At 42.5% G+C, this 13,260-nt stretch overlaps 1 pseudogene across 1 annotated transcript; it reads right to left on the bottom strand.

The window, feature by feature from the left end:
- Positions 1–680: 680 nt before the first annotated feature.
- LOC311428352 (zinc finger CCCH domain-containing protein 11A-like) lies at positions 681–10,861 on the bottom strand (annotated as a pseudogene). The gene is made up of 15 exons: positions 10,608–10,861; positions 10,046–10,220; positions 9,724–9,843; positions 8,821–8,944; positions 8,188–8,390; positions 7,431–7,550; positions 6,558–6,893; positions 6,408–6,515; positions 5,613–5,675; positions 5,250–5,351; positions 4,981–5,046; positions 4,037–4,461; positions 1,977–2,123; positions 1,501–1,562; positions 681–956 (listed from the first exon to the last, which is right to left on the bottom strand). The product of its transcript is annotated as a zinc finger CCCH domain-containing protein 11A-like (transcript).
- Between the last annotated feature and the right edge of the window lie 2,399 nt (positions 10,862–13,260).

Raw genomic sequence — 13,260 nt, 5'->3', positions numbered from 1 at the left:
AGAGAAGGGAGTGGGGGTAGCGGAGCCGCATGGCAGAGCTGCTGCTTTTCACCATTTGATCCTCCCTGATAATTGAAAGGAAGGCTGGGTGGGCTGACCCCCACCCCCACTCCTGGCAGCAAGTTTGGTCCACAACACACTGCAATAACGATTCTGCTCCCTCCCACCCCTACAGCTTCATCATCTGACACGGGTACAGTCAAAACAATGGCATACACGAGTAAAAGTCAAGAGTTGACATAGTAACTCCAGGATTTGGCTATCAACTGTCCGAGAAATCAGAACACCGAAGCTTCACAATGTGCCCAACATCGAGTTGTGCCAAGGGCGGAGGAAGGAAGAAGATTTACATTTCAGCCTTCAGAGCATCGCTCCATCAGAAGATCGATTTGTAGCCACCATGGCGTGCCAATGGAGATCTTTCTGTGCCAAAAGAAGTGCTTTGTCCTCTCAATATCGAAGGTAACCACCTATAGTTACAGAACGGATGCACAAGACCTTAACTCTGACCAGCAGGGAAATTTAGGACAACTGAGTGCAGATCCTGCCAATTTCTACCACTTTGGACCGTGCTTTAAGTCTCATTGCAAAGCCTCAGTTAGAAAAAGGATCACCTCAGGGTATCTAACAAGAAGAACAGTTTTAATTTTTTTTTTTTTTTTTTAATTCTACCATAGGACTATGCAGTTCAACTGTCAATCATCTCGGAGAGTTCAAGGAGGAGGTCATCCTCGTCCTTCCCTGGGTCTAAGTCGATTTCGGCTTCCAGTCTGCCTCCTGAGATTTCCCAAAGTAGCTTCTCAAAATCTTCATCCGCAGATAAGGGCGCGTTCCCTGTGGAACTCAGCCAGCGTGTCCGTGCCTCTTCTAGCTGGGAAGAAGCTGAGGTCGAGGTCTCGAGATCCATCTCCATCTGCTCCTCAAATCTTTCCGGGCTTCCAAGACGCACTTCAGGTCTTGGGAGAGCAAGAAAGAACAATCAGGATATGCCATTTCTTAACGGGAAATCCCTTTCCTGCAAACCGGCTCTTAAAACTGTAGGCAAGCCCTCCTACGCTTCAATCTTACACAGGGATTGTTATCAATCAACCCAGGGCTACATTTAGAGCCCGATGCGTTACCAGGTACATTTTTCAGTCTGGGGGTTTATCTGTGAAGCCAGGGCACCTGGAGTTGAGGTGGCATTCTTGAGGACCAAAAGGCAGAGGACACTACTCATCATCTATCACCTCACGAGGAAGTAGAACTTCACCTCATCCTCGTTCAGGTATTCAGACAACCCAAGAAGTCACCGGAAAGCTGTGCTGACTTGCAGCATTTCAAGAAAGCCTAATTAAGCAATCCTGCTAGCTGCTAGAAAGTGGTTTCAGGTGACTTATTCCTTTGATGGATTTGGGCTTTAATTATCTCAGAACCCTCATTTTTTCCCACATGTGACAGAACTTATGTTTCCCTGGGGATATACACTGATTAAGAAAAAGAACAAGTTGGGGTTGTCACCTGTTTGGGGGATTTTCTTCAAGTCTGATGGCTGGGACGTGCTCCGGCACGTCTGAAACACCCTAGAAAGCAGCAAAACAGTATTTATGACACATGGGTAAAAGATTCCTTAATAGCTTTTTCCTCCACACTGCTTCTCCTCTGGCATTGCGGAGCCGTGGCCAAAATACAAAACCAAGGTGCTCCTGAAGAAAGTTCACATTCACCTGGAGGTTACTCATGATCTTGTGTCTTTTAAGAACATGGCATTAATGGACAAAATCCCCCACACCAGAGAAATCACAGCATCAGAGTACCGGTTAAAGAGTGCCATTCATCTCATAAATACAGAAGGGTTCTACAAGCATCCTGGAGACAGCTACTGGATTTCAAAGGAAACAGAAGGCCTGCAGAACGTTTGAGTTTTCCACCTTTTCAAATAGAGGAGGGTAGAAATTTAACAAGGGATCCATCGCTGCATTAGCCCCTGGCCTTACCATGGCTGCTTTTCTGGCTGGAGGTCCCATCATGTCAGCATCAAAGGCAGTCTGTAGTTCCACAGCTGCTATGACAGAGGGATAACTCCCAGGTGCCTTACGTTTCAGTGCCTTCTTCTTGGGGAAAGTGACTTTCCCACGCGAAGGCTTCGCAGGTGTCATAAAGTTGGCTAGAGTAAAAGGAAGAGAGAACTGATACAGTCTTGCTCTGCCTCAGGAAAAATCCAGGTTCTCTTAATCATTTCCACAGTCCTTCTACACACTTAAATGCATTTGGCCAGCACAATTACACCGCCATTGCCTGGATTCTCAGGAATCTTTTCCACATAGGAAACTCTGTCTACCAACAATCCATACAAAGGAACAAAGAAACCGAAGAGCTACAGTAAATAATAATCCAGGACAAGGGAAACCTCAGACACATAGCAATCCTAAGTGCAAGCTAGGTTCACAAATATAGACAGCTTTTATATTTAAAGTCCTGCTCCCGCTAGGAAAGGAAAAAGCAGCAGTTATAGTAGGACAAGAGTGTATGCAACTGTTGTACCAGCTTCCTCTCCCTTGTAGTGATGTCCCACAGTTAAGTTGTTCTACAAAGTCCACATTTGTAGTGTCATTTTCTAGTCTCCCGTTCCTTACCTAACATCTGGCTGGCAGGAAAAGAAACAAACTAAGAAAAAGAAAGTACACCCTTCGCTTCGTAGCACTGCGTGGCAAAATGCACCCAGCCAGAGTTACAGCATGAGAATTGTCATCTTCTGTCTGTATTTCAGAAGAAAACCTAAGTAACTCTTAACCTTCAACACTTACTTTTAGCTTCCTGGCCCTGAAATTGAGCTGCCACTTTCCCTGCTGGTTCAGTATTAAAGAAGCCAGCAGTAGATTTGACAGCAGCTTCCTCCTGCCGAAGCTTCTCTTGTTGTTTTCTCTGTTGCCACTTCTCCCACCGTCTCTCTTCAAAGCTCTTCTCTGGACATTTACGAGTTCCACTCTGCTGAGTGGGCTAGAAGGAAAGAAAAGGAGTGCATGAATAGGACAAAAAAAAAAAAAAAAATCCGTGGAGATTTCGTTAAGAAAATCTGATCAGCAATCCCTCCAAAATGGTCTTGATGTGGAACAGCATATTAATATTGTTCAGGTTACTGTTGTGTTTTTTTTTCTCCATAAAATTCTGCCTGTAACAAGAGCCATGCTTTACTACGGACACAGTCTCACATATCTGCAATATCCACTATGGCAAGCTTCTTTAAACAGCTAGGGTGTTCTGCTGTACATCTATTTATCACATTCTTTTTAAGCAGCAGAAAGTCATACAAGTTCCCCTATACAGTATCCACTGACAGATTGATTTCCTTGAACACAGAACTCTGGCCTTCTGTATTAAATCCTTCATGTCTGACAGATCAAGTCAGTAAGAACAAAAAGAATTCCCTCCACGTTAACTGTGTAGATTTCAGCTGGTGCTAACAGGGTTTCTTTGTTGCTGTGGTATAGACAGACTGATTCCAAGTTTGAGGATTACAGAGCTGTCTGGAAATGCTGCTGGCGATAGGATTTAGACTGCACTGCAGCTCCTACCAGCTGCTGAAGGGTAAGAACACACTCAAGAGGGTGGCACACGGTGAGTAACAAAACTTGACAGAATTATCAGAAATTGTACGAATGGATGTGTGTCTTCACAGAGGACTCACCTGTACATCAGGTCCAGAGGAAAGTTTAGGAAAAGGCCGGTTCAATTCCACTGTCTTCTTTTCTTCTTTTTCAGGTGCTTTAAAAAAAGACAAAAAAAAGTGTTGTCAACGGCAGAAATAAAGAAAGCTGGGTACTTGTTTCCTTTGTGCATTTATTTCCTTGTGTCCCATGAGAGAGAGAGAGAGAAAGGCTACAATGTGCAAGCCATTCAGCATTTATCCATGAAGCAGATCCTGAGCAAACTGAACTTGCTCAATATGGGAAGCACCTCACTGGGGCAGGCATTAAAGCATCTTATTACCTGTTAGTTTTGTGCTCCATACAGATTTCTGCTCTGCTGGGGCAGGTCCGGGTTGTGCTGAGGGAGCTGGCACATCTCCTTCACTCTGCTGCATCCGCAGAGCTTTCTCACGCTTTATTTCTTCCAAGGTTTTAACACGCACTTCTCCTTCCGGCTTGACTTTTCCTGCCGGCTCCTTCGCCTGCCCTTTGCTGGGCCCGGACAGAGCGAGCTGCTTCTTGGACTCACCCTGAATTTTGCTCTTGCTATGGCATTCTCCTGCTTTTTTCTTCTCTTCTACCAAGCGATTATTCTTTTTTTCGGACAAGGCTTCAGAGAAAGTTTGGATGCGACCTGCACGAGCAGCTCTTGCCCCTGCGCTGGAATCTTCAGTTTTACCATGCCCTTCAGCCTCGGCTTTGGCTTGAGTTTCGCGTCTCTGAAGAGCTTTCTCACGACGGATTTCCTCCAGTGTTTTCACATGGATCTCTCCCATCGGCTTGGCAGCCTTCCCTGTCATCATCAAGAAATGAGGAGAAGCACCAACATTTAAAGAGAGTCCAGCAATATTTTAAGTCTCCAAAATTTGTCAGAGCACTAAGGAAAACTCATCTTGAGCGTTCCCAATAATGCATCTTAGAACAATATCCTTAGGACAACATTCTCCTCCTCCTCTGAGCCACTTGTATTTTGAAGACCAGCCCTATCCAGAGAGAACTGCTACACAGAAATGCTGCTTTACTTTATTACTTTTTCAGACTGCATTTCAAATTCCTGCTCCTGGCAGTGGTTCTATTCTAATTGTACGTAACGGTTCACAGAAGCAGCTAAAAACCTCGACAAGGCACAAGTAGAAAATAAACACACACCTAGAGCCAGAGTTCTGATAGTGGCTGTCAGAAGAGCTTCAGCACTCAAGCAAGAGGCGTCAGTTCTTTGTTTTCGTTTAAATTAGTTTGTAGGGATGTATGAAAGCAGTCCAAGTTCGTGGAAAGGAAGGAGGAGAAAGCATATTTAATATCTAGCTGTTACCTCTCTCAGTACTGGTCTGCTTAGGAGGTAATCCCAGCCTGTCCTTCAGAGACTTGGGAACTCGAACTGCAAAACAGAAAAAGAACGAATTAGGGAGGCTGCATAATGTCAACTTCAGGTTCACATTTCAAAACAAGACAGGAAAGGTGACTTTGAATCCCAGTGATTACGACCTCAGCCAACATGCAAAAAGAAACATCACTGGAAAAGGACAAACAGAAAGACTAAATACGAAACCCAGGAATCCAATCCAGATGCCCGTTTAGTACCTGTCTCTCTCTTGGGTGCTTTGTCAGCATTTCCCGGAGCCTCTACCTTCTTCCCCAGCCTTTCAGCAAGGCTGCGCTTCACTGGAAGGCTGCTTACATCATCTTCAGAGAAAACAAGGAATATTGTAAGAACTTTTCTTTGCAGGAAGGTTTGAGAACAGTCAACAATAAGCTTCTCTTTTTCAAGCATATTTTCATAGAATTGCCTTTCAGCTGCTAAATGATTTTTTTTTTTTTTGCCATATCTGCAGTCAACACAGATCTCCACTGCAATGTATTTTCCTTTCATACATCACAAATACTCTTTAATGCAGTCATATATAGAAGGCAGCACCTACGTAACAGCTCGTAAAAAGTTCTTACCTGCAGAGGCTTTCCGTTTTCCTTGTCTATCAGCAAGATCTACTCGAACCACAGGTTCCTCCCCTAAAACAAAAGGGAATTTTTTTTTCAATTTCACAGAAACCAGTAGCCAACAGAAATATTATCCTGTTAGCCCATGTCCAAAAAACCCTAGTCAGACACTCTTTTGACAGCTAAACCACATAAACTCATATTTTAACTATAATTAACATGGAAAAAAAATATTAATAGTCTCAGTGCTTGCTTCAAATTCCAGCTGAGATAGTAGAAAGTGAATCTGAGTCTGCTTGACACCTATACTTTGTGCAGAACAAAGCTGCATAAGCAAGCAGAATATTCTTAGGTGCAAATGCTGAGAAATATTCCTTTCTAAGGTGAATGTCTACGAGTAAAAGTACTTCCACACTTTTTTCCCTTTAAAAGGCATTTGCACAGCTCTAAACAATTTATACACAAACTCCTGTCATACTGTGTCCACACCTGCCACTGTACGCCTCTTTAATGCTTCAGAAATTGCTTCTTATATAGCACTGGCTTCTACAGCTCGCTCTTCTCGTTACTCTTCTGGTTTTCAGTTACCCCCCTATTGGCATACTGACACTTTTTTTTTTCTCTCCTGCCACTGCACTTAACCTGAGCACCAAATCTTTCCAGTACAACCAGGGACTTTAAGCATAAAAGCACGTTTTGAACAGAAGGCAGCACCAGAAGGCTAACATGGGTGAATTGTTTTAATTATTGCTTAACCCTCCAGTTTAGGAGTAATGAAATCAAAACAAAAGCATTCATTATTACCTTTCTTGGAAGACACTGTCACAGTTCTCACCACTGTCCGGACATTTTCCTCTTCTGGAGCAGGAAAAATCATAGAATCAACGGGACAAAGAGAAGATCTTGAAGAACCTTCTGTTCAGAGCAACCAAAACGTAAGGAAGTTTACCCAACATAAAAAACTATCACAAAGAACAAAAAACTTTAAATGATTTGTTACTGTCAAAAATACAGCAAGCAGAGCATGTAAAGAAGAGAGGTGACTAATTTGCCTCTGGTTGCCCTTTGAACTCCCATTTAGAATACCAGCTGGCTGAGAATCAGGTTGCTTTATGCCCCCAGCTAAAAATGGAAGTCTGTCCCTCAAGCAGCTCCCAGTCACCATCACCTGCCGTGAACAGGATAAGAAAGTAGGGAATATTAACTCACCACCGTGTCTCTTATTTTTTTCCTTCATCTTCTGCCATTTGATTTCCTCAAGTGTTTTTATTCCAAAATTCAGATTGCCCTCTGAAAACAGGAAACAGTTCATGAGACAGGCTTAGAGGCACTCACTGAGGACCACAGGTCCTCAGGCTTCTTAGCGCTCAGGAACTTTCTGAAGTATTTCGAATAAAGCCTGTCAACACTCCTCACAAGTGAAAGAGCCATAGAACCAATGGCATTTTGCCCCTCCTTTCATCCTTCAGGGTTCAAAATGTAGTTTTAATTTTAATCCATTTACACGATATTAGATCCACATTTTAATCCATTTACACGATATTAGATCCCTCTATCGTTAGATATGGCTTATCAACAGTGGTTGCAAGGCTGCACGTGCAGCCATTTAAACTCCATGCTGTGGCCCTGTTTTGTTCTCCAAAAGTAAAGAAAAGGAGTTCACCTTTCTGACCCAATGGGCACATGATGGTATTAATGGCAGAAATGAGATCATGGAAATAACCGACTCCATTCAGCACCCCTACATTTTGTTGTGTTTTTACACCACGCTGCTTTTGACTTAACTGTCAAGTTCTTCTGATTTATCCTACTAAGGTGCTGGCATACCTTGTTTAGTAGTAGTAGAACTGCCTTTCCGAGTGGAAATCACCCGTAATCCATTTTTGCCTTCCGCAGCTGGATGCTGGACGGGAGTTTTAGTTTCTTCTCCTTCCTCAGAAAGTTGGTCTGAAGGGGAAAAATCGATTCAGTTATGCATAGACCAGGTTGGTCATGATTACGTAGCTCATGCAGTGACACTTCAGCCCATGGTTCATATAAAAAACTTTGTTGCTGTTTTGTTTTGTTTGTTTGTTTGTTTGTTTGTTTGTTTGTTTTTAAACAGCTACACTGACCTGATGAACTCCTAAGTAGAATACACTAGGACAAAACATCTAGGACTCTAGATTCTCTCTGCAGCTTTAACTACTACACAACACATTGCTCTTCAGACAGAAAAAAGAAATTTCCTTCCTAGTTTCACATAGAACTTTACACAAAAGACCAGCTAAAGCCAGGAGTGGTTCTAAGCTTTCCTCCAACGTTTCAGCTTCTGTCCACTGACTGCCAGACAAAGCCACCAGTGACCTGGCCAGACTGCCTGCCCTATCGCTAGTCAGACCTCAGGTCATCTGTGATTTATACATTCATTTACAGCACAGATTCCTTCCAAGAACCAAAGATTTAACACATTCATTTACAGCACAAATTCCTTCAAGAACCAAAGATTTAACACATTCATTTACAGCACAAATTCCTTCAAGAACCAAAGATTTACACAATCATTTACAGCACAAATTTCTTCCAAGAACCAAAACATGCTCACCATCATCATCTTCATCATCATCTGCAGCATTGATTACAACTGGAGGGTGTGTAGGGCTTGGGACATTTTCAGAGTTTTCCACTTTCGTCACCCCCTTAGCTGTGGAGAGGGATTTGACTGGACAGAAAGTTTGTTTTGCTGCAGTGACATCTGAGCCACTTTCAGATCATCGTCCGCGCACTCAGGCGGACTTGGCAGTGTAGCTAGAGGAAGACGAGGATCATCGGTAATATGGCAGTTTAAAACTTTGACCACAATGCAAAGAGATGGTAGCAAAGGCAGATAACCCGCACAGACAACGAATTCAGCATCTCCTTTTGCCCATCCCATCACTGCTTACACCGTGAACAATGATTTCCCTTCCAACAACAACACATCTCCCTACCACCCAGCAAAAGAGGAAACAACAGGAAGCAAACTGCAAGGCAAACATCACACAAAGCAAAGAGAAGCTGAGCACGAAAGCAGAAAACAAACACCAGCAGTACACTCGGTGCAGTACACCTATGACTGCAGACCTTTTCCTGCCCTCACAAATGAACAGTTACCTGACGCCCCCTACAGGATTGGCACCCACTAAGTACTACTCAAAATTAATTCTTCAGCGCTTAAAGAAAAAGGACCTAAACTCACTCTTGCTTGGTGGTAAGAATTGTCCATCGATGTAACGTCCCTTTGCATGATGAAAAGCACAGTTGGCTTTCTGACAGCCTCCCGGCTGGTTCTCCCAGTAGCAAGGAATCTCACTGCGCTTTTTCTGAAGACAGAAAGAAAGAAAAGCTCGTGATAACATGCACCTGAGGCTTGCAAAGAGATGCACAGCTCCAGATCGTGACAGCTGTCACAACACAGTGCTGAAACATCATTCCAAAGGTCAGTTTCTCAGTTAAGTGTAGTATTTCTGGGCATATTCACAAAGTTTGCATAAGCTGTAACCACTATGCACATTTAGTTTGGTCATCACTCAGTTTGAGAAGACAGGCACTCTCAGACATCAGTTGAGGGTGGCTTAAACTAATACACCTAGGATTATACTAGGATTATTCAGAGGGAAAAAGAACATCTGAAATTGCCTAGGCTAACCCTGTCTAGAACTACTTCTTGGACACTTAGTTCTGCTGCACCTTTAACTTTCCCCACTTCCTACCCCAGGCAGCTACAACAGCGTTATCTGAAGGACTGTGGGTCAGAAGACACCTGATAGTTCATTATCAAGCCTGCTCCCATGAGGATAGAACAGCCTGTTTATTACCCCCCTGCTCCAGCAGGTTTTAGCAGTCTATTTAACAGCTATTCTGCATCTCTTGAGAAAACTGTCAGCATCTAATAAAAAAAAATAAACAAATATCTTGCTAAGACATACCTAAGGCATTGATTTTATTTCCCTCTGCTTCCTCCCACCCCCCCTCTTGGTAACAGAAACCAGTATGATTTTGAAGCAAACAAATCTATCCTGCAAAAGCACAATCAGTACACCTACGGCACTGAAAAATGCTTTTGTGGATTTATTTTGAGAACACATCGTTAGGCACTCACGTCAATTTCCATGTGTCTGAAACGGCAGACATTCCTGAAACAACGACCCTCCTGCCACAGCTTGCAGACCGTCTCATTGCCCAGAGCAGCTTCGCAGTGGCGGTAGGCACATTTGTCTCCCTGGAACCAAAAGGAAACCAACAAGGAAAATAGAGTACAGCCTCAAAAATGGCCATGCTGCTGCCTCATGTTGCTACAACTGAATTCACAATCTATCTGGTTCTCAAGTTAACCAAAGACCAGTGCGCTTCCTCCTCCTAATCTACTCCTTCCTGAAAAAAAAAGGGGAAAAAAAAGCAAGGCAAAGGAAAACCTGCCATACCTTGGTACAGGTAGAATAGAAATAGAAGTAGCAGTCGTCTCCTTGTTTAGACATGCCGACGAGTTCTGCTAACAAGCTTGGGTTCTCTCCACTGGGACTTCCTCTGCTCTTGGAGAGAGCTGTCTTCACCCTTGCTTGGGCTGAAAGTCTTCTACTGGCTTGTGATCGGTGAAATCTTCTTTTTAAAAGTAACCCGAAAGAAAGTAACAAGTGAAAAATAATGAGGAACCAACATTTTTCCAGCTTTCTTCAGTTAATCAAATCCAGTTATTAGTCTCTCGAAGAGAGCAAAGCCTTGAAATCAGCTGTTACATGAACTAACTAAATATTAAAGTTCTGTAAAGCTGCCAGGAGCTTTGTCAGCAAGCGTTCTCTTCCACGTCCTCAATAATATGACCTGGAGCACATCTGGAAGCCTGAAAACGGAGTCACTCCTTAAAAAACCACCTGATGATACATGCAAGTCAATAATCAACTATGGCTACAAATAACTTCTCTAGAACACAGTTAGGACGCATTAAACAGCACGTTCCAGGCCCTGTGGGTCTTTGATTTCACCTACCTGGACAACCTCAGCAAAGTTATCGATCTTCAAAGGCTTCCAGTTAACTGCTCCTGTAGGCCGAACCAAGACTGAATCCGTGAATTAATAATAAAGGGGTAGGAAGAATTTTCCTCCTCACTTTGCCAAGGGAACCTCTCATCCACAATTCAAACATAGGATGCGCTTTTAAACAGCTTATAACTAAGAGAGGAAGCAAGTCCATTTGAATGCTCTCTCAGACTGGATGCAGCCAGGGTTAGTTAGCTCTTCAAAAAAATAAAAAACAAAAACCAAAACAAAACAAAAACAAAAAAAAAAACAATGCATTTAGAGATGAACTCGTGATTCAAAGTGGCTGCAAAAATGAGGCTCCATCTTCCACAGCCGGACAATTTAACTTTTTTTTTTTTTTTTTTTAATTTAAAATTCAGCATGTTCCAATCTCTGGTCTTCAAGATTTCTTCACCTATTAAGAAAACACAAAAACCTTTCCCCGTCTTTATTGCCTGTACAGCAAAAAACATACCAGTGCATCTAAAGCCACAGATGTGCATACGCATACACACATTTGTGTTTATACACACACGAGGAGGGAGTGAGAGAAAGTTAGCGAGAGCGACAGTGAAAATCAGAATTTTTGCCTTTTCGACACAGAGAGCGCGTAAAAATTCTCTCATTTTGAGGGAACTAGAAAAAAATGGAGGCTCTACAAAAGATTTTGATGAGTATGCCTTCGAGGCCGATGCTTTGTAACATGAGGGATCTGGGGGCCAGCACACAAATATGCATACGGATGTACATGCATACAGGATAAACATATCTATGCACACAAGCGTGCACAGTAGATGTTGTATGATCTCCATATCGAGAACAACTCGTAGCCCTGATCAGACACGTAGAGTTGCAATCAATTAACAGCAGCAAGACAGCAGATCAAGGGTACAGCAAGCTTTGAGAGGCAGGGGAATGCTCACTTTGCCAGTGGCACGGCTGCATGATACCAAGGATTTTGGATTACTTTGATTTTTTGGAAGCAATTTGGTTTTTCTTTCTGCGCTGTAGCAAATACCACAGGTTTGCCATCACGTGCTGTTCCCTAATCCATATATCCATCATCATCCATTGCTGCAGGATCATGAAAGGTTAGAGAAAACGACTTAGGTCCAATTTAACAGCCAATGATTTTTCGATGAGCAGAGCTGCAACAGATTTTATTTAGCCACAAGCATTTTCTTTTCTTTTTTTCTGATATGAAGCTAGAAATTTTGATTTTTTTTTTTTTTTAAAGACACTAAATGTCACAAAACCTGCAACCAGACCAGATAAAGTTCAATTCAGAGTGATTCTGAATCCTTTCAATAAAACGCTGCACATTTCTGTGCAAATTATTTCTGACTCTTCTGGACAAAAGTGGATGAAATAGTTCTTACAAATTCATAAAAAAAAGGTTGGAAGCTTTTACTCACACAAACACTAGTGAATTTTCCAGGAAATATTGTTTTGGCAGGGAATTTTCCCAAATCTAAAATAAAGAGAGGAAAAGTTGGGTTCTCATATTAGTTACTGCTTTTGACTGCTGGACAAAGGGAATAAAAACAGTAGTTAAGTGCAAGGTTTCCTTCTCTTCTTTAGTATGGATAGGAATCGTCACTTCGGACCTTTAGCACCTTCAGAAACACACCCAGTGCCATGCAGGTTCCTCTGCAGCTACTTCTAACAATTACTGGTGCTCCTTAGCATGGAAGTTTGACTCAAAACTCTCTCCAGATTTAGCTCTTTTGACTGCCCAAGGAGCTCATCATTTTGCTTGTTGCCTTCCATTTTCCTGAACAGACCGGGAACGCTGTTCAGAATCTGAATGGATCTGGTCCATTCAGATTGGAAAGCTGAATGGACCAGATCAGAAGCTTTTTTTTTTTTTTTTTTAAACTGACATCTGCCAACATAGCAATCCAAGCGCTAAACCAACTGAAGTTGCCCCTGAAAGCCTGAATAAAAGTGAGTAACTCTGGTGCACTCAGCAGGTCTGTAATAGAAGTTGGTAAGGGTTTTAGATTTCTTTTTTTTGCTCCAGGGTGCTGGTAAAATTTTTGCATTAAGAGATTTTGAACCTTTTGTACCAAAGAATTAGAGATGCGCTACAGTGCCAGTAGCTGGGGGTCTGGAAATACACACCAACAAGTGTCATAAGCTTTGCCTTTGCTGAAGGAAGATGAATAGTACAAAGAAAATCTGTCTAGTTTGTTTTACAAGCTTGTCTTTCTCAGTACGGAACAAACTGACCTCCCTGGTCTAACTTTGCAGTTGCCTATTCTGCCTTTGTCCTGCAGAGAAGAGCAAGAAAGGAACAAATCTATTTTTGCACCCCAAAAACGCATTAGAGGAGGATTATCACACCCACCTAAGGGTACTGCCTTGTTTGTTTATAAAGCACAAAGCATTTCTCTTGGACAGTCTCTCTTGCTGGCCTCTTTTGTGCCTTCCATTTATAATAAAGATATTAAGATGCTTACCCCTTGCTTGTTTTGTTTGTTTGTTTGTTTGTTTGTTTGTTTGTTTGTTTAAAGAACAGTGGAAGTGGAGAGTCGGATGACAAGCAAGAACAAACACTAGAAACTCCTTGTTCTGCCCCTGCTTTTTAATCACCCAGCATCACCCCGGCTGCAAAACA

The sequence above is a fragment of the Aythya ferina genome (genome assembly GCF_964211825.1).
Source record: "Aythya ferina genome assembly, contig: HAP1_SCAFFOLD_46, whole genome shotgun sequence".
NCBI lineage: Eukaryota > Metazoa > Chordata > Aves > Anseriformes > Anatidae > Aythya > Aythya ferina.
This window is presented reverse-complemented; position numbering and strand designations above follow the sequence as displayed.